Source organism: Heterodontus francisci, chromosome 20, assembly GCF_036365525.1.
Source record: "Heterodontus francisci isolate sHetFra1 chromosome 20, sHetFra1.hap1, whole genome shotgun sequence".
Classification (NCBI taxonomy): domain Eukaryota; kingdom Metazoa; phylum Chordata; class Chondrichthyes; order Heterodontiformes; family Heterodontidae; genus Heterodontus; species Heterodontus francisci.
Window position 1 is genome coordinate 46,561,256 of NC_090390.1, and position 22,654 is coordinate 46,583,909.

The 22,654-nt window shown below is 44.3% G+C and overlaps 1 protein-coding gene across 1 annotated transcript in view; it reads right to left on the minus strand.

Moving 5' to 3' along the window:
- Positions 1–22,654, minus strand: part of tcerg1l (transcription elongation regulator 1 like) — a 744,495-nt gene that overhangs the window by 226,819 nt on the left and 495,022 nt on the right. The window lies entirely within an intron of this gene.

Consider the following 22,654-nt stretch of genomic DNA (forward strand, 5'->3'; position numbering starts at 1 on the left):
ATTCCAGTGGAACCCTCAAGTAAATTTGGGGTCTATGTCTATGACTCATAAAAAATACTTTCCATTTGCTGTTATTCTGCCTGAATAAACATTCAACAGTCTTTGCACATTTTCTTTGTAAGCATTAATAGCACTCTTTCTTAACATTTCAATAACAGCACTTTCTCTTGATAATAGTAATCTCTTGAAGGAGGTGAAAACAGAAATAAGATTCTATTTTTGCTAATGTGGCAAAGAAAAATTCTGAACAAATGTTCTGTGATCCCCAAGTGCAATTGAGCAAAGCTCCAAGAGATTACTATTTACCAACATCAATTCAACAACTGAACATATATATTTTAACAGAAATGACAGTCTACATTAAAACAGAAACACACAGTACTCTGAACTGTAAAGCAAATGACCCTTGAGCACAGGGGCACACATTTCCTCTGCAAACAGTGGAATATACTAGGGCAGAGTTTGTGTTCTGGATGGAAAATGTGCTGCTGAAGAGCAGGTAAATAGGAACAGGAAAACTTCAGAGTTCACCATCAGCACTACATCAGATCTCTATCCGTTTCACCAGATTTCCATCCATTGTATGCTGCAAGTGATCATCTGGGGTCTGTTTGGCTCTCACCCTGACAACAAGAAGCTAATTTTAACATTATAATGAATGTTAATACTACTTAAGTTAGCATGGGCACATGCCCTGATTTTTTTTCCCTGTGAACTTGCTGTGCATTCAGATTGCCCATATAGAAGGGGTGATCAGAGTTAGAATGACATTTCCGTTGACTGTGGTCAACAGTGCATTATCCCTCCTTATCCTCCTTAATCTCTGCACATCATTTCATGCAGTGGTCCTTATTGTCCTCCTTCATTGCTTCTCTTGAGTTAACGACCTTGTATGGTTCATTCCTGTCTATTCAAACACAGCCAACATTGGAAACAGCTTACTGTCCCATCCTTGCACTATTGCTTCTGGATTCCCCCAAGGATCCACCCAGGTTTAAGGAAAAGTGCCTTTGCAGGCTCCTTTTCAGCAGTGGGGGCAATGACTTAGCAGTGGAATCTGATAAACTGCACTACAGGGATGGCTAAGTTCAGTGACAGTCATGGTTGTCACATTCTTGAACTTTTATGCCTCAGTCTCAGTTCAAGCTACCACAGGGGCCATTAGCAACTCCAATCAATCCGCAATGCATATACTGATCATCAAGTCACAATGCCTTGTTCAACAGAGTAAACAATTTAATCAGAAAACAAATGAAACACTCAGGTTAGTTCTGATGAAGGGTTATTCCTGAAAAGTTAATATTTTCCCTTCTTTACAGATGCTCTCTGACCTAAGGGTTTCCAGTATTTTATGTTTTTGTTTCAGATTTCCAGCCTCTGAGAAATACTCAGATTTGCTTTTTGCAACAAATTAGTCAGTTTTCCCCTGGAAATCCAGCAACAGAATAGAAGGCCCTGCAATTTTTTTTTTCACATTGCTGCCTTCCCCATAGTTTAGGGTAGTACTGCCCACATAGCATAGTGCACAATGCCTGGCAGGGGAAGGTGACCAGGATCAATGCTGAGTAAATTACCTGAAGAAACAGGTGGTATACCTAAAGGAAAATGTCAAAGGAAGACTTGCCAACATTACCCATTACCAGGCAAACTGTTCAAATATACATGTCATATGGTGCTTCCTGTTACATATTTACTGTTTGCTCAAATCAGGTTCTCACACAACCCTACAGCATTTTTTTTGATTACTCACACTTCAACAAGAAACACTTTCAAGCTGCAATTTACAATTGAAAACTCAGTATATTGACATCTTCAGAGAGTCTCACTTATAAATTATGGCAATACAACCTAGCTCCATGATCATTTACTGACACACACAAATGGATGCTGGTGCAGCACATATCTGCTACTTTACAGTTTATGAGTGCAATTTTACTGGCCCTGGGGTGATGGGATTGGAGGTGGTGGTGGGGGGGGGAGGACCAGTAAAATGGTGGCGAACCACATTGGAATGGAACCCCAAAGTGTTTCCCCTACCAGCCAATTTCTCCAGAGGCAGTCCGGCGACGGAGTCGAGAGGGTGCCCTATTGAGGGCCGCCCCCACTTTCCCAACCACTCTCAGGACTCGAGATGCTCCCTTCCCCCCAAACAACCACCCTTGTCTCGCCAGGCCATAACTGATCTGCCTGGCGGGGCAAACCAAACTTACCTCCAGTCCCGGCTGCATGTCCTCGGCTGGGCTGCAGTCCCAGCAGTGGTCACCGTTCCTGGATGCTGGCCTGGTGATTGGCTGGCAGCTCAATGAGGCGGGTCTTTCTCCCTCAAGTGGGTGGAAGTCCCACCTCGAAACAATTAAAGCCCGGGGACCCGTAAAATGCGGGTCGGATCCCCAGGCTGGGTGGAAGCGAGTTCGCCACAGACCTTTACATTGGTGGCCAGCTCCCATCTGCCTGGCGTAAAATCCAGCCCATAGTTGAAAAAGGCAGAAGCCAGCCAAAAGGATTTACTGACAAAGACTCTGCTATATGGAGATGTTGGGAGCAACTTGGTCGACAAAGACTGCAGTTTTCCAAGCAGCTGTTGTCGGAGCTGTGCGCAATGCTGGAGGAGAATTTGAGGCCAGTGGGAAGTGGTGGCAACCCATTGTCTCATGGCTCTCAACTTTTACACCTCAGGATCATTCCAGTGATCCTCTGGAGACATCTGTGGGATCTGTCAGTCAGTGGCCCATCAGTGGCATCAAGCTGGTATCCAATGCCTTGTAGCAGAGGGCAGGCCAATATATATGGTTTCATACTGAGCAGGTCAGTCAGGTCAAGAGGGTGGTTGGATCAAGTGCAACCAGGAGCCGTCATCAACAGAAACGGTTTCCACTCACTGAATGTACTAGCATGTGACCACAGCAAAAGGATCCTGCAGGTGTGCGCAAGGTTCCCAGGAAGCTGTCATGACACATCTGACCTGAGACAGTCCCAGGTTCCTTAGGCCACCCGAACACCTCTGTGGATGGATACTGGGTATCTAGGGCTACCCACTGAAGACACAGCTCCTTACATCTGTGCAGCACCCCAATACAGAGGCAGAGAACACCTACAACTGCTGCCATGTGACTTCAAGGACAACCACTGAGCAGGCCATAACCCTTCTGAAAATGAGGGTCAGGTACCTGGATAGATATGGGGGTACCCTGCAGTACACACCATCCAGGGATTTCACGTATCATTGTGGTACGCTGTGTTCTGCACACCTAGCGCTCCAGAGGGGAGTAGCTTTGCAGAATGAGGACTTCCTTGAGCGCGTTGCCTCCTCCTTCTCCGAGGATTTGGAGGGTGCGCGAGCCCAGGCGGCTAAAGGCAATGTACCCCAGGGGACGATGCCAACAAGAATCGCTCCGACTGACACGTTTCTCCTGAGCTTACCTTAAACGCCCATGTTTCACTTTTCTGCCTCACAAAGCCTTGGTGGCCTTTCTTTGCTTGCCTTTACCAACTCAATGACATAAAGCCAAGGCAAACATTCGCCACTGCCCTCATGCAGTGCAGACCTTCTCATTACCTCCTTCTCAAGAGCTCACAGCTAAGAGGTGACAGCCTAATGGTGCAGAAATGAGCACTCGAGACATTATCTGAAGCAAGACATGACCTTCAATTTAATACATTGAGCCAAATCTTTGACATTACATAATTAACCATCATCCAATGAGACTCAAGTGCAACTAGGTGGATTTAAATAAACGCTTTCAGGTGCTCCTGTGTTGTGCTGTCCCAGTTCATGCAGCTGAATGGAGGCAGGCTGCTGCCTTTCTGCTCCAGTGCATTAGAAGACTGTGGTGTATAGCCTAAAGGGCCCTGACCCATGGGGGAGCCATCTGCATCTGTGCAGGAGCTACCTCTGTCATTGTGCACTCATGAAGCATTGCTAAATTGGCAAGAAATATAAAAACAAACAGCAAGAGCTTCTACGAGTATAGAAAAAGAGAGTAGCTAAAGTGAGTGTGGGACGCTTGGAGGATGTGACTGGAAAATTGATAACAGGGAACAGGGAAATGGCAGTTAATTTAAACCAATATTTTGCATTGGTCTTCATGGTGGAGGACACTATAAACATCCCACAGATATCAGATAAGCAAGGAGCTAATGGGAGGAAAGATCTTGTAACAGTCTCTATCACGAGAGACAAAGTATTTGACAAAATAATGGGACTAAAGGCAGACATGTTGCCAGGACCTGATGGCCTGCAAGCAAGGGTTTTAAAGGAAGTGGCTGCAGAGATGGTGGAGGCATTGGTCGAAATATTCCAGAACTCACTGGATTCCAGGATGGTCCCAGCGGATTGGAAAACTGCTAGTGTGACGCCCCTGTTCAAGAAGGGAGGGAGACAAAAAACAGGCAACTATAGGGCAGCCAGCCTAACATCAGTCATTGGGAAAATGCTAGAGTCCATTATTAAGGAAGAAATAGCAAGACACTTAATGCAATCAAACAGAGTCAACATGGTTTTGTGAAAAGGAAATCATGTTTGACAAATTTGCTAGAGTTCTTTGAGGATATAAGAAGCAGAGTTGATAAAGGGGAACTGGTAGATGTAAAGTATTTGGATTTCCAGAAGGCATTCAATATGGTGCCACATAAAAGATTATTGCACAAGATAGGAGCTCACGGTATTGGGGGTAATGTATTAGATTTTTTTTAGATTAGAGATACAGCACTGAAACAGGCCCTTCAGCCCACCGAGTCTGTGCCGAACATCAACCACCCATTTATACTAATCCTACACTAATCCCATATTCCTACCAAACATCTCCACCTGTCCCTATATTTCCCTACCACCTACCTATACTAGTGACAATTTATAATGGCCAATTTACCTATCAACCTGCAAGTCTTTTGGCTTGTGGGAGGAAACCGGAGCACCCAGAGAAAACCCACGCAGACACAGGGAGAACTTGCAAACTCCACACAGGCAGTACCCAGAATCGAACCCGGGTCCCTGGAGCTGTGAGGCTGCGGTGCTAACCACTGCGCCACTGTGCCGCATGGATTGAGGATTGGTTAACTCACAGAAGATAGAGAGTCAGGATTAACGGGTCTTTTTCAGGTTGGAAAGGCGAAACTAGTGGAGTGCCACAAGGATCAGTCCTAGGGCCTCAATTATTTATTATCTACATTAATGACGTGGCGGAAGGGGCAGAGTGGAATATATCCAAATTTGCTGACAATACAAAAATAGATGGGAGGGCATGTTGTGATGAGGACATAAGGAATCTGCAAGGTGATATAGATAGGTTGAGTGAGTGGGCAAAAACTTGGCAGATGGAGTTTAATGTAGGAAAGTGTGAGGTCATGCACTTTGGTAGGAAGAATCAAAAGGCAGACTATTATTTAAATGCAGAGACTCCAAAAAAGTGCAGCACAGAGGGATCTGGGTATTCTTGTGCATGAAACACAAAATGTTTGCACGCAGGTGCAGCAAGTAATTAAGAAGGCAAATGGAATACTGGCCTTTATTGCTAGGGGGTTGGAGTTTAAAAATGGGGAAGTCTTGTTACAACTGTACAGGGTGTTGGTGAGGCCGCACCTGGAATACTATGTACAATTTTGGTCCCTGTATTTAAGAAAGGATATACTGGCATTGGAGGCAGTTCAAAAGAAATTACCTATGTTGATTCCTAGGATGAAGGGGTTGACTTATCAAGAAAGGATAAACAGGTTAGGCATTTATTCATTAGCATTTAGAAGAATGAGGAGTGATCTTACTGAAACGTACAAGATTATGAGGGGGCTTGACAGGGTAGATGTTGAGTAGACCTTTCCACTAGTGGGGGAATCTGGAACTAGGGGACATAGTTACAGAATAAGGGGACACTCATTTAAAACTGAGATGCAAAGGAATTTCTTCTCTCAGAGGGTAGTGAATGTCTGGAATTCTCTACTCCAGAGAGTTGTAGAGGCTAGATTACTGAAAGTATTTAAAGAGGAGGTATATAGATTTTTGAAATATCGGGGAGTTGAGGGCTATGAGGAGCTGGCACGAAAGAGGAGCTGACACAAAAGAGGAGCTGAGGTCTGGACAGGTCAACCATGATTTTATTGAATGGCAGGCCAGGCTTGCGGGGCCGAATGGCCTATTCCTGCTCCTATTTCTTATGTTCTTATGTATCACCATCAAAGGAGCCGAGGAGCTGCCATCGACACCAGGAACAGCCTGAGAAGAGACCGCAGTGGTTTTAGGCAGCTGCTGCTCTACCCTTTCAAGGCTCATCTGTCCTTCCCTGTCCAGCTGAAGTGCTTGAGCACCTGGCGAAGGCTCCAGGCATCTCGGGCCCATCTCGCCTACCCATTGCTCCACAGAGCTCTTGGATGAGGTGATAGTATGCAGGTCAGTGTGTACCTCCTGCATCCACTGGGTGGTGTGCTGCATGTGGCTCTCCATGAGGGTCGCCTCTCTCTCAATGGAGGCGGTCATGCACTCGTAAGCTAGAGACATGGTGCCATTCATGGCATGGATGGACTTCTTCATCGTCTGCGCATGAGTGTGAACAACCTCTCGGAACCCCACATTTCACACTGCTCCTCCAGCATTTGCTGAGGCTTGTCATCAGTGAGAAGCTGAGCACCGCTGGGCCCTTCCTCAGTCCTCCAATGGGGAGTGGCTACAGTTGTCAGTGCCTCAGTTAGCTTCTCATATGCTTCTGTGCCAAGCTTACCTGCTGGTGCCATCCTTTCTAACCGCGTGCAAATGCCCACCGACGTGCAAGTATTTGCGCAGGTGGAGGGTGCGCTAGAATGATGTGACACTGTCGCTTCAGATAGTTGCTCCTCCTCTGAAGTCTCTTACAGCTCCTCTGCCATCGTTGGTGTCTCATCTGCTACTTGACCAGCAAGAGAGGCAAGAGTGATGTTGCACTTTCCACCCGCTCCTTCTGCCTATCATGCATTCGGAGCTCCCTGTGATCATCACTGGTCACCGGTGTGTTATCGTTACAGCTCATCAGAAGGTTACATGGCTGCTTCCATTAAGCTACGCACTGTCTGTGGGCTCCACACCCACCTCACCATCAGCTACAGGCTGTCGTGCTGCAACCCCTCCTCGTTCCATTGCCTTCTCCTCCATCGGCATCAATACCGCTAGCAATGGCGATCCGCCTCTAGTTCATCTCCACTCTCTGGCATTGAGAGCACCCTTTTGCAAACACACATATACATACACAAATAAAAACAGAAAGTGCTGGAAATACTCAGCAGGTCTAGCAGCATCTGTGGAGATAGATGCAGAGTTAACGTTTCAGGTCGGTGACCTTTCATCAGAGCTCATGAAACATTGGTGTCACTGTTAAAGGGGCCCAGGAACGGCCTGAGAAGAGCCCCGTGTGGCTTTAGGCAGCCGCTCCTCCATCCATTCAAGGCCCACCTGATCGGATGAAAGGTAACCGACCTGAAACATTAACTCTGTTAATCTCTCCACAGATGCTGCCAGACCTGCTGAGTATTTCCAGCACTTTCTTTTTTTATTTCAGATTTCTAGTATCTGCAGTATTTTCCTTTTATACATACACAATGTCACTCATCTCTCAAGGCCCAGCTGCATGCATCATTCTGTGCCCGTTTCAAGGTCCAGCATTGTGCCACTGCAAGGAGGCCTGCTGCAAGGGGCCAGTCAGTATTGGCAATGCAGCGACCAACTCTGAATGACCAGAGGCTTCCGCTGTGATGCTGCTATGTGTCTTGCTGTGAATATTGGTGCCTGGTCAAATTTCTCAAATTTCATTGGCACCTTGTGTGATATCCAGGGCTGCAAGCTTGGTATTACAAAGTCCAGTCACCCTGCCAGACTGCACCAGGTCATTGAACCACTTGCGATACTGCCACCATGCACATGTGACCACCCTGCGGCTGTTAACTTCCTCTGCGACCTCCAGCAACACCTTCTTGGTGAGGCTTGCTGGCCTCTTCCTCCCGTCAAATGGGAAAATCATCTCCCGCCATGCACTTGCTGCCTGGAGGCTTCACTAACATGGGAGCCACTCTTCCTCTATCTGCAGCCAATCCTTGCAAGTAACCCTTGTTTAGCCTCCCTTCCAGATGCCTATTTGTGTGATGCCTTTGATCCGAGTGCTGCTGTCCCTTTAAATATGGCACCTGTGTTTCAGCTTCCAGGATTTCCTCCTGCACCCCCATCCGTTATTGGCCGGCTTCCACACCTGCCAGCCCTTAATTGGATACTGTCGGCAAAATCCGGTATCATATTCCGTGCCCACCTATGTGGTCACATGACCTGATTAGGAGGCCAACGTCAGGACTTCCTCCCATCTAATAAAATTCAGTCTTACATTACAAGGTGCATTACAAGGTGGCATGTAATTGTAAAGGTATTTTTTGTTTTCACTTAGCAAGTATCAAACCAAGATACTTGACATTTATAAAAGTTAGGTTATGCTCATCAATAATTTGTCAAACCAGTTCTCAATACTATGCAAATCTTCGGCATTAATCAAATTTTCAGTGCTATATTTTACACTGTTAATATGATCTTTCAGATTTTAAAACCACGGAAAAAACAAAACGTCACTAAATTTTGCTCTTTATATTAGCTGGCATTAACTTAAATTCTCACAAGCCAGTGATCAAACATTCCAATTACCTTTGTTGAATTATTGTCAATTTAGACACTATATTGAAAAACTTAACATGACTGTACCACAACAAATGTAGACATTTAAGTCAATAATTTTTGTAACCTACTTTTCCATGAATTCATTTTATAATTTTCATTCTGTTGAACCAAAATATGGTAATATAGCTTTATAAAAGCTTACGTAGATACAAAAGGCATTGGCATGTGAATCTCCCCATCATTATAATTTTTTAATTCTGTGATGCCCTGTGATATGTTTCTGACATACTGAGAGTCATTTTTAATTTTTCTGCCTGAACCTTGTCTGATGCACCTTGCTGCCTCAATAACATAGCTGCCAATGTGGATATATGCACGCTAATGCTGCACAGATTCAAAAAGACATGCCAGCATTCTTGCAGCAGGTGGCAACTCAGTGGTCATCAGCTGCACAGTATCTCATAGCGGAGGCCTTGTTACCAGGTTCAGGATCTCCCAATGAATGTTCGGACTGCATCAGTGCAAACTTTCTTCTGCACTGCACTCCCCACTGGACAGCTCACAGGGGTCACTCAAACCAGAATGAAAATAGTGGCTGACTTGGCCAATGCCACTCCTTCCCTGGACTATGATATCCCTCAGTGGACAGAATGTCACAGAAGCTGAGATAAGGTGAAAGTCAGAATAGTCAGTGGATGCTGACACTGCCTCATTCCACTTCCATAGCAATCAGCCTCTGCTCCATGAATTCACCAGCATCTGAATGCAGGCAGACTCAGGCTGCCCCACAGCACCAGCAGAGCTGCAGCCTGAAGCCAACCCATCTGGTGTCCTAGTTCTCGGTGATCAAGAGCCAATGTGGGCTCCAGAGCATTTTATCAATAATCAGCTGCCATCCTCTAGCTCTAAAATAAAAGCAAAATACTGCGGATGCCAGAAATCTGAAATAAAAACAGAAAGTGCTGGAAATACTCAGCAGGTCTGGCAGCATCTGTGGAGCGAGAAACAGTGTTAACGTTTCAGGTTGATGACCTTTCATCCTCTAGCTCTGTTCCTGCCTCTGAGACACCACTTAGGAGAGGCAGCAGATTAGATGGCTGTGCACAAACAATATCCACAGAGGAAGCACTGAGGTGGAAAGACTTAGACACTGAAAAGATGGACTTTTCTGTATAATAAATGTGGTAACATTGACAGACCAATTAACTGAAGTTGTTATGAAGTATCACACCTTAGGTGAAGCCATTTGAATGATGTCCCTGGGGATGGTAATTCCTGTTGGTGCCTGAATGTCCAGGTGACCTTTCTGAAGACTCTGCCTCTGACAGCTTGGGAATCCTGCAAAGGTTCCAAGTTACCCTCCTCCTCCTGATAAAATATGCAGGGAGATTCCAAAAGGTCTCCTCAAAGCGACCAAGTCATTTAGAGCACATTTTCCCAAAATGTGTTCAAAATCAAAACAAGATAAGTGTGGAAAGAATTAGATTAATACAGTTTCCAGTGGTTTTACCTTTCAGGTAGCACCCAAGCTACTCTAAGTTTTCATTACTCTGTCTTTTTATGGGACAAATTGCATGGAATCTGCGACTGATGCTGCTCCCGGAAATTGGGTCACAGGTTATCCTGATCTTAAAAGTGCAATGAAAATTTCTTACTTGCATTGCCATCATTGGACACAACCAAGCAAGACCCATTTCAAAAAGCAATCAGAAGATTGGGGGGCAGTACCAAGGAAGTATAAATTTGGCCTTCGCTCAACTTTCCAAAACACCGTGGGCTGGATTTTACTAGCTTGCCGCCGAGCTTCTAAGATGGCGGCCTGCACGCACAGACTGTCCGTTGCGGAGCCGCCGTGATGTTTCATTAACATGGAGGGGGTAGAATGCCCGCCCCCAATGAGTTAGAGGGGGCGGATGCTCCATCCCCAGCAATGGCGTCTGGCGCCCCGCGCAAGCACCGGCGCATTTTTAAAGGGTGTCAAGCCCTTCAGTGAGATTTAAATTTTTAAAGGTCCCGGTATCAAAAAAAAATGAAACTTTTAATTGCACTTTGAATCCCCTCTCTTACCCCCTCACCCCCATGAGTAATCAATATGTAAATTGCCCTACTCACCCCAAAAAAACCTTTTTCTCAGATCTCGAACTCCCCCCCCCTCCGAACTTTGCTAACTTTGACCCTCAACCCCTTCCCACCATCCCTGCGATCAGTAGGAAGAGTTTTCCCAGCTCCCCGCCTCCTGCCTGTAAATTTCATTGCTCCCCTCTCCTCACCAGTGTTCAGCCTAAGATCTCTGAACAGAGGCCGAAGGCGTGTGAGTTCTGGTAATCAGCCGGAATATCGGCGTGGGATAGCTGTCGCTACAAGATAAGTCATTAGTCATTAATTAACATTTATTTCACTATTTAAATTAAGTCTCTGTCGCTGTGTGGCGGAGGTCTGTCAAGAGGTCTCGCCGCTGCCGGTAAAATGGAGCAGGGCCTTTCTGGTGTCGAGGCCCGTGGTGGGCCTCTCCCGCAAGTATTTTCCGGGCCGCCCGGCCATGACCCTCGACGTCGGGGACTGGTAAAATCCAGCCCTGTGCCTCAGCTCCAGAAGCTCCTGGGTGCTAAGGCCCGAAACATTAGCCCTATAAATCTGGAAATATCAAATAAAAACAGAAAAAAAACTGGAAACACTGAGCAGGTCAGGCAGCATCTGTGGACGAAGAAACAGAGGTAACGTTTCAGGTCACTGACCTTTAGCCCTGTGGATTTTTGCTGTACCCTTCACGCAAGGGAATTCATACAGAAGACATAAGTTGTATGCTTACTGAGCTGTTCAGTCTGACCAGCTGCCAGATATCTAAGAACTTATATACACAGAAAGGTTTAATATTCTTCGCTCCTTTGAAGATAGTGCAGTCAGTCAATCATGATCAAAGCCACAATAGTGCTGAATTCACTCATATTAAATCACAATATCACAAACACCCCATAGAATGCTAAACATGCATTGTCTGGAATCCTAGCTAGTTGAGCATTTTAGTGACTGCAGCATGTTCATTTGAAACATATCACTTGGCTGTTTTCACACATACCACCAGCTATTACTGACACAAAACACATTAATGTCTGACACAGTACATTAACAAAATCCTTACAAACAATACCTGATAATACCTGACAGGGAGCAATTTACAAAGCAACTTCCCTCCAACACTGGCACAACACAGGACCTGGAATAAAATCCATTACCTTTCCTTTGATGTAGAGATAAAAGACAACTGCCTCAAAACTATTGGCAATTATTTTCAGCAAAAATAAACCAGCACAATTTTTTACAATTTGAAACAGTACACAATCTCTGTGTCCATAACAGACGACAGAAATGTACTAGACTTGTTGGCATTCAGCCTGATATTATCATGACATGACTGAACTTCACTTGTCATTGATACAAGCTTTGTGTGAACATCTTCAGGAGTGTTCCCGTACTGCCTAATATCTAATATGCAATATGGTAACCTTGGCAAGTTACAATCCCCTTCAATTAATGGAGAAAACAAGATGGGTTCCTATATAGGCAGGTGTTCTGATTCATCTGAGTATCTAATATTCCCTGCACTCAGGCAACCCAGTATGGCTTGTACAGACCTGGGAAAACTCCACTAATGAAACTGGAATGAGTTAATAGGCTCTGGTTGTCTCTATTTGAAGTAGACAATAAATTGCTAAGACATTCCACACACTGGCTGCTCTAGCTTTAATACATATTTTCAATGACTGCTGTCTTTTTTAAAGCCAACTCTTAACATAATTAATTCCCAAATCCTCTCTGTGAAGCAAATAAAAAAATCAAAAATCTTGAAATGTGGCATATAATAAATGCCTGAACATCAAACAATTTTACATTTCAGCTCATCTACAAAACATCTATCAAGCTTTACTCTTTTCAGAGGTTAATAGGCATTCTGGGTAGTACCAGAATTTTCTGTTTTTTATTACAGTTTTTTCAACATTTGCAAATTTTTGCTTTTTTATCACAATTGCATTTCTCACCTATGACATGTAAAATTTGCATTAACACAGCCACTTAATTAAGACACATTATTTCAGCATTGTTATAGAAAACAAAGAAAATAGAACCAGGAGTAGGCCATCTAGCCATTTGAGCCTGCTCTGCCATTCATTATGATCATGGCTGATCATCCAACTCAGTAACCTGTTCCGGCTTTCGCCCAGACCCTTTGATCCCTTTAGACCCAAGAGCGACATCTATCTCCATTTTGGAAACATTTAATGTTTTGGCCTCAACTGCTTTCTGTGGTAGTGAATTCCACAGGCTCACCACTCTCTGGGTGAAGAAATTTCTCCTCATCTCAGTCCTGAAAGGTTTACCCTGTATCCTTAGACTATGACCCCTGGTTCTGGACACCCCCACCATCGGGAACATCATTCCTGCATCTACCCTGTCAAGTCCTGTTAGAATTTTATAGGTTTCTATGAGATCCCCCCTCACTCTTCTGAACTCCAGTGAATATAATCCTAACCGACTCAATCTCTTCTCATACGTCAGTCCCGCCATCCCAGGAATCAGTCTGGTAAACCTTCGCTGCACTCCCTCTATAGCAAGACCACCCTTCCTCAGATAAGGAGACCAAAACTGCACACAATATTCCAGGTGTGGCCTCACCAAGGCCCTGTATAATTGCAGCAAGACATCCCTGCTTCTGTACTCAAATCCTTTCACTATGAAGGCCAACATACCACTTGCCTTTTTTACTGCCTGTTGCACCTGCATGCTTACCTTCAGCGACTGGTGTACGAGAACAGCTAGGTCTTGCTGCATAATCCCCTCTCTCAGTTTATAGCCGCTCAGATAATAATCTACTTTCCTGTTTTTGCTACCAAAGTAGATAACCTCACATTTATCCACATTATACTGCATCTGCCATGCATTAGCCCACTCACTCAACTTGTCCAAATCAACCTGAAGCCTCTCTGCATCCTCCTCACAACTCACCCTCCCACCCAGTTTTGTGTCATCTGCAAATTTGGAGATATTACATTTAGTTCCCTCAACTAAATCATTAATGTATATTGTGAATAGCTGGGGTCCTAGCACCGATCCCTGCGGTACCCCACTAGTCACTGCCTGCCATTCGGAAAAAGACCCATTCATCCCTACTCTTTGTTTCCTGTCCGCCAACCAATTTTCTAACCATCGCAATACACTACCCCCAATCCCATGCGCTTTAATTTTACATGCTAATCTCTTATGTGGGACTTTGTCAAAAGCCTTCTGAAAGTCCAAATAAACCACATCCACTGGCTCCCCCTCATCAACTCTACTAATTAATCCTCGAAGAATTCTAGTAGATTTGTCAGGCATGATTTCCCTTTTGTAAATCCATGCTGACTCTGTCCGATTCTACCACTGTTCTCCAAGTGCTCTGCTATAAAATCTTTGATAATGGACTCTAGAATTTTCCCCACTATCGATGTCAGACTGACTGGTCTATAATTCCCTGCTTTCTCTCTACCTGCCTTTTTAAATAGTGGGGTTACATTAGCTACCCTCCAATCTGTAGGAACTGTTCCAGAGTCTATAGAATCTTGGAAGATGACCACCAATGCATTGACTATTTCTAGGGCCACTTCCTTAAGTACTCTGGGATGCATACCATCAGGCCCTGGGGATTTATCGGCCTTCAATCCGATCAATTTCCCCAACACCATTTCTCTACTAATACTGATTTATTTCAGTTACTCTCTCTTACTAAGCCCTGTGTTCCCCAACATTTCTGGTATGATATTTGTGTCCTCCTTTGTAAAGACAGAACCAAAGTATGCATTTAGCTGGTCAGCCATTTCTTTATTCCCCATAATAAATTCCCCTGTTTCTGACTGTAAGGGACATACATTTGTCTTCACTAATCTTTTTCTCTTTACATACCGATAGAAACTTTTACAGTCAGTTTTTATGTTCCCCGCAAGCTTGCTCTCGTACTCTATTTTCCCCTTCTTAATCAATCCCTTGGTCCTCCTTTGCTGAATTCTAAACTGCTCCCAATCCTCAGGTCTGTTGTTTTATCCTGGCAAATTTATATGCCTCTTCTTTGGATCTAATGCTATCTCTAATTTCCCTTGTAAGCCATGGTTTGGCTACCTTTCCTGTTTTACTTTCATGCCAGACAGGGATAAACAATTGTTGCAGTTCATCCATGCGCTCTTTAAATGTTTGCTATTGCCTTTCCACCATCATCCCTTTAAGTTACATCCCAATCCGTCATGGCCAACTCGCGCCTCATACCTTCGTAGTTTCCTTTACTAAGATTCAGGACCCTTGTCTCAGAATCAACTAGGTCACTCTCCATCTTGATGAAGAATTCTATCATATTATGGTTGCTCATCCCCAAGGGGTCGCACACCACTAGATTGTCAATTATTCCTCTCTCATTACACAATACCCAGTCTAGGATGGCCTGTTCTCTAGTTGATTCCTCAATGTATTGGTGCGGAAAACCATCCCGTATACACACCAAGAATTCCTCCTCTACAGTATTGTGACTAATTTGATTTTCCCAATCTATATGCAGATCAAAGTCACCAATAATTACAGATGTTCCTTTATCGCATGCATCTCTAATTTCCTGTTTAATGCCATTCCCAACATCACCACAATAGTTTGGGGGTCTATATACAACCCCCACTAATGTTTTTTGCCCTTTAGTGTTTCTCAGCTCTACCCATACAGATTCTACATCGTCAGAGCTAATATCTTTCCTCACTATTGCGTTAATTTCCTCTTTAACCAGCAATGCAACTCCACCGCCTTTTGCTTTTTGTCTGTCCTTCCTAAATACTGAATATCCCTGGATGTTCATTTCCCATCCTTGGTCACCTTGCAGCCATGTCTCCGTAATCCCGACTATATCATACACATTTACATCTATTTGCGCGATTAATTCATCTACTCTATTGCGAATGCTCCGTGCGTAAAGGCACAAAGCCTTAAGGCTTGTCTTTTTAACATTACTTGTCCTCTTCCCTAGGACATCAGTCCCGGTCCTGCCCAGGTGTAACCCTTCCAGTTTGTACTGGTCCCATCCCCCCCAGAACCGGTTATGAAAAATAACTGCCTTCACACACAAGTGATGTGCAGTAATTAGTTTGCAATGGGTGGCATATTTTAATGTAAAAGACAGGATGCTTGACATTACATGCATGAGTTAATACATAGCGCTCTGGGTACTTTGGGTTTCCCACTCTTCTACCTGAGCCAGTACAACCAAAACATTAAAGGTATGAACACTGCACAGCAGCAGTATCTAACCTTTGAGCTCATTAAGTGTATGGTTAGTAGATTAACAAATGGCTGAACAGCATTACTGTGGTTCTTTAGTTGATTGCCAACAGCACTGGAAACTGCCCTTATATACACAGGCACTGATTCATCCTCGCCAGTAAATTTTAAATGCTTTGAGAGAATGGGTGGCAACATTCTCAACAAAAACCCTGAATAAGTTTACAAATACCCAGGCAACTTTACCCCCAGCTTGACACAGTATTAGATTTACACTGCAGGCAAAGCACTGTGAAATGACTTCTCTTTAGGGTGAGGGTGGCGCGCTGGGGAGAGGAGCGGGAATTGCAGGAGCATTCGCTATCTTTTACAGCAACAGAATAGTGGCTGTATAAGTGCAGCCTGTGATTTTGATGTTACTTCGATAATAGTACTGTAAATTATATATGGTCTGTTGGAAACACCAGGCTTCATGGATTGAATTACATTTCATTTCATATTTTTTAATGAAGTTGTCAATGCTTTGCACCAACACAGGCTTAAAACAAAACACCTCAAATAAGACAACCATATTACCTGAACAAGATAAATCTCCCTTCTGGAAGTGATTTTATTGAGTATCAGGAAAATAAATTATTAGATGTGCATCTCCAAGTCTGAATGAATAATCCACCCTGACCCTGAATTTAAAATCCATGATTAGGACGTGGACACACTCTGCTTCATTTATAGCCCAAGAATCATACATCACACTGATGCTTGTGCATATTATTTTCTGCATTAAAAAGATCTTTCTACTTTAGGTTCCACCCAGGCAATCTATCATTACTCAGTCAAAAGGTCAGGCAGGTACCAATGACATAGCTAGGAAAAGGGATGAGGACCTGAAAAGCGAATATAGGGAGTTAGGTTGGAAGCTGAAAGGCAGGACGAGCAGAGTAGTAATCTCAGGATTGTTACCGGTGCCACGTGCTAGTGAGGCTAGAAACAGGGAGCGAGTGCAGCTGAACACGTGGCTACAGAACTGGTGTAGGAGGAAGGGATTCAGATATGTGGATCATTGGGATACCTTCTGGGGAAGGTGGGACCTGTACAAGAAGGACGGGTTGCATCTGAACTGGAGGGGCACCAATATCCTGGGCGGGAGGTTTGCTAGAGCTCTTCGGGAGGGTTTAAACTAGTTTGGCAGGGGGATGGGAACCGGAGCTACGGATCAGTGGATGGGGTAGCTGTTGAACAGGCAGATACCGAGTGCAGAGAGTCTGTGAGGAAGGTTAAACAATTGACACAACAAAGTTGCAGCCAGTATGATGGGTTGAAGTGTGTCTATTTTAACGCAAGAAGTGTCAGGAATAAGGGTGATGAACTTAGAGCATGGATCAGTACTTGGAGCTACAATGTTGTGGCCATTACGGAGACGTGGGTATCACAGGGGCAGGAATGGAAGTTGGATGTTCGGGGGTTTAGATGTTTCAAAAGGAATAGGGAGGGAGGTAAAAGAGGTGGCGGAGTGGCATTGCTAATCAGGGATAGTATCACAGCTGCAGAAAGGGAGGTCGTCGAGGAGGGTTTGTCTACTGAGTCATTATGGATGGAAGTCAGAAACAGGAAAGGAGCAGTCACTTTGTTGGGAGTTTTCTATAGACCCCCCAATAGCAACAGAGACACGGAGGAACAGATTGGGAGGCAGATTTTGGAAAGGTGCAGAAGTAACAGGGTCGTTGTCATGGGTGACTTCAACTTCCCTAATATTGATTGGAACCTCCTTAGTGCAAATAGTTTGGATGGAGCAGTTTTTGTCAGGTGTGTCCAAGAAGGTTTCCTGACTCAATATGCAGATAGGCCGACTAGAGGGAAGGCTATGTTGGACTTGGTGCTTTGCAACGAACCAGGCCAGGTGGCAGATCTCTCGGTGGGAGAGCATTTCGGTGATAGTGATCACAACTTCCTGACCTTTACTATAGTCATGGAGAGGGACAGGAGCAGACGGGATGGGAAAATATTTAATTGGGGGAGGGGGAATTACAATGCTATTAGGCAGGAACTGGGCAGCATAAATTGGGAACAGATGTTCTCAGGGAAATGCACGACAGAAATGTGGAGGTTGTTTAGGGAGCACGTGCTGCGACTGCTGGATAGGTTTGTCCCGATGAGGCAAGGAAGGGATGGTAGGGTGAAGGAACCTTGGATGACGAGAGATGTGGAACAGCTAGTCGAGAGCTTACTTAAGGTTGAGGAAGCAAGGATCAGACAGGGCTCTAGAGGGTTACAAGGTAGCCAGGAAGGAACTGAAGAATGGACTTAGGAGAGCTAGAAGGGGACATGAAAAAGTCTTGGCGGGTAGGATTAAGGAAAATCCCAAGGCGTTCTACACTTATGTGAGGAACAAGAGGATGGCCAGAGTGAGGGTAGGGCCAATCAGGGATAGTGGAGGGAACTTGTGCCTGGAGTCGGAGGAGGTAGGGGAGGTCCTAAATGAATACTTTGCTTCAGTATTCACTAGTGAGAGGGACCTGGTCGTTTGTGAGGACAGCGTGGAACAGGCTGATATGCTCGAACAGGTTGAGGTTAAGAGGGAGGATGTGCTGGAAATTTTGAATGATATGAGGACAGATAAGACACTGGGGACAGACGGGATATACCCAAGGATATTACGGGAAGCGAGGGAAGAGATTGCCGCGCCTTTGGCGATGATCTTTGCGTCCTCACTGTCCACTGGAGTAGTACTGGATGATTGGAGGGTGGCAAATGTTGTTCCCTTGTTCAAGAAAGGGAATAGGGATAACCCTGGGAATTATAGACCAGTCAGTCTTACATCGGTAGTGGGGAAATTATTGGAGAGGATTCTGAGAGACAGGATTTATGATTATTTGGAAAAGCATGGTTTGATTAGAGACAGTCAGCATGGCTTTGTGAGGGGCAGGTCATGCCTCACCAGCCTTATTGAATTCTTTGAAGATGTGACAAAACACATTGATGAAGGAAGAGCAGTGGATGTGGTGTATATGGATTTTAGCAAGGCGTTTGATAAGGTTCCCCATGGTAGGCTCATTCAGAAAGTGAGGAGGCATGGGATACAGGGGAAGTTGGCTGTCTGGATACAAAATTGGCTGGCCCATAGAAGACAGAGGGTGGTAGTCGATGGAAAGTATTCAGCATGGAGCTCGGTGACCAGTGGTGTTCCGCAGGGATCTGTTCTGGGACCTCTGCTCTTTGTGATTTTTATCAATGACTTGGATGAGGAAGTGGAAGGCTGGGTTAGCAAGTTTGCCGATTACACGAAGGTTGCTGGAGTTGTGGATAGTGTGGTCAGCACAGACACGGTGGGCCGAAGGGCCTGTTTCAGTGCTGTATCTATAAAAAATAAACCCATTCTGTAGCAAAGAACTCAATTCCTCTCCTTGACATTGCAGATCGCAAAAGCACGCTCAATACGAACTGGAAATGCAGCATTTTGGTATCAGCAAAAGAATACATGTCTAAAGAACACAAAAACACAAGAAATAGGAGCAGAAGTAGAACATATGGCCCATCAAGCCTGCTCCACCATTCAATACGATCATGGCTGATCTTAGGTTTCAATTCCATTTTCCTGCCCTCTCCCCATATCCCTTGATTCCCTGTGAGACCAAAAATCTATCTATCCCAGCCTTAAATGTATTCAATGATGGAGCATCCACAACCCTCTGGGGTGGAGAATTCCAAAGATTCACAACCTTTTGAGTGAAGTAATTTCTCCTCAACTCAGTCCCGAATGATTGACCCCTTATCCTGAGACTGTGTCTCCGTGTTCTAGATTCCCTGACCAGTGGGAACAATCTCTCAGCTTCTATCCTATCAAGCCCTTTCAGAATCTTGTATGTCTCAACTAGATCACCTCTCATTCTTCTAAACTCCAGAGAATACAGGCCCAATTTAGTCAGCCTCTCATCATAGGACAATCCCTTCATCCCAGGGACCAATTTAGTAAATCTTCGCTGCACTGCCTCCAGTGCAAGTATATCCTTTCAGAAATGTGGAGACCAAAACTGCACACAGTATTCTAGGTGTGGTCTCACCAAAGCCCTGTACAATTTTAGTAAGACTTCTTTATTCCTGTACTCCAATCCCCTTGTAATAAAGGCCAACATGCCATTTGCCTTCCTAATAGCCTCCTGCATCTGCATGTTAACTTTGTGTGTTCCTTGTTCAAGTACCCCCAAGTCTCCCTGAACATCAACACTTACCAGTTTCATACCTTTTAAAAAATATTCTGCTTTTCTATTTTTACGATCAAAGTGAACAACTTCACACTTCCCTACATTATACTCCATTTGCCATCTTGTTGCCCACTCACTTAACCTGCAGCCTCTCTATATCCTCCCCACAGCTTACCTTTCCACCGAGCTTTGTATCATCATCAAACTTAGATACATTACTCTCTGTCTCTTCATCCAAGTCATTAATATAGATTGTAAAAAGCTGAGGCCCCAGCACTGATCCTTGCGGCATCCCACTATTAACTGCTTGCCAACTTGAAAATGCCCCATTTATGCCCACTCTCTGCTTCCTGTCTGTTAACCAGTCCTCTAGCCATGCTAATATATTATCCCCAACACCATGAGTCCTTATCTTGCCTATTAATCTTTTATGTGGCACCTTACCGAATGCCTTTTGAAAATCCAGGTATACTACATCTACTGGTTCCCCTTTATCTACCCTACTAGTTACATCCTCAAAAAACTCTAATAAATTTGTCAAACAGGATCTCCCTTTAGTAAAACCATGCTGACTTGTTCTCATCATGTTATGCTTCTCCAAGTGCAATGTTAAGACTTCTTTAATAATAGTTTCCAGCATCTTCCCAACGACTGATGTTAGGCTAACTGGCCTGTAGTTCCCCATTTTCTCTCTACCTCCTTTCTTGAAAAGATGCATAACATTTGCCAACTTTTAATCTGATGGGACCATTCTTGAATCTAAAGAATTCTTGAAAATCACAGCCATGCATCCACTATCTCTGCAGCTATCTCTTTTCGAACCATAGGGTGTAGGCCAACTGATCCTGGGGACTTGTCAGATTTTAATCCCTCAAGTTTCTCCAATAATTTTTCTTGATTGATATCAAAATCCTTAATTTCCTCACTCTTTTTAACCCCTAGGTTACTGTCTATTTCTGGTATGGAACTTGTGTTTTCTCCTGTGAAGACAGACACAAAATATTTGTTCAATGCCTCTGCCATTTCCTCATTCCCATGATGATTTCTCCTGTCTCTGCCTCTAAGGGATCAACATCTACTTTAGCTACTCTTTTCCTTTTTATGTACTTATAAAAGCTCTTACAATCTGTTTTTATATTGCTGGCTAATTTATTCTTATATTTTATTTTTTCCCTTTTAATCAACTTTTTGGTGGCCCTTTGCTGGTTTCTAAAACACTCCCAATCCTCAGACTTGCTACTAGTTTTTGCAACATTCTAAGCCTCTACTTCTAGTCTGATACTCTCCTTAACTTCCTGAGTGAGCCACGGATGAGTCTTTCTGGGCGAGTTTTTGTTTTTGAACGGAATGTACTTTTGTTGATCCCTTTGAATTGTTTCTTTAAATGTTTCCCACTGTTCATTTACCACCATACCTTCCAATCTATTTACCCAATTAAGCTTAGCCAGTTCTCCCCTCATACCTTCGTAATTGGCTTTGTTTAAGTTTAAGATTCTTGTTTGTGATTCAAATGTGTCACTTTCAAACTTAACATGAAATTTCATAGAATCATAGAAAGTTTAAGGCACAGAAAGAGGCCACTTGGCCCATCGTATTTGTGCCAGCCGAAAAACGATCCACCTATTCTAATCCCACCTTCCAGCATTTGGTCCATAGCCCTGCAGATTAAGGCACTTGAGGTGCACATCCAGACCCCTTTTGAATGAGTTGAGGGACTTTAATGATATTATGATCACTGTTTCCCAGTGGATCTTTTACTATGACATTGCTTATTAACCCTGCTTCATTACACAATACGGAATCTAAGATAACTTTATCCCTAGCCGGTTCTACAATGTATTGCTCCAAGAAGCTGTCATGAAAGCATTCTAAAAATGTATCTTCTAAACCACTGTTGCCAATTTGATTGTCAAAGTCTATCTCAGCCTACGCCTGAAATAGGCAAAGACCCTTGCAGATGCAAATAAGAGGTTAACATCTGTTTGAGGCACCATCAGTAATATTGGTTTGCACTGAGGCACCCAGCGCCACTGCTGGTTGCATTCAGGGAAACCAGGTCTACATGTGATCGCAAAGGAGGCTGTTAAAGGGGCCACCACAGACCACCACCAAAAAGGTAAGTTTGTTAAAAATACATATGAATGTGGAGCTAGGAGGAGCTGGCCACCACTTGCAACCCTCTGATTGTGACCTCAACTCCACCCACTGATCATGATCTCCCCTGATCGCCACTGCTACCCTCCCCAATCCCAATCATCCACCTCTCCTGGTTGTCCCCAACTCCATGTTACCTTTAAGGACTCAGCTGCTGCTGACAACACAGTGACCTGATCTACGAGGCCTCCTCCCTGGCGAGCATTGTGGGAACGCCCATTAGGTGTCTGCAGCTTGCTGGTTCGATGATAATGACAGCCGAAACCAATATTAGGTGCACCTCAGGCTTATCCAGTGAGCCTCGGGGAGTGTCCTGTGTTCTTTCTGTGTGCCCATTTTTTGGTCACAAATGAATTTATTTTGGTGGCAAAAATGGTTTATAGATGCTGAACTTTTCCAAATA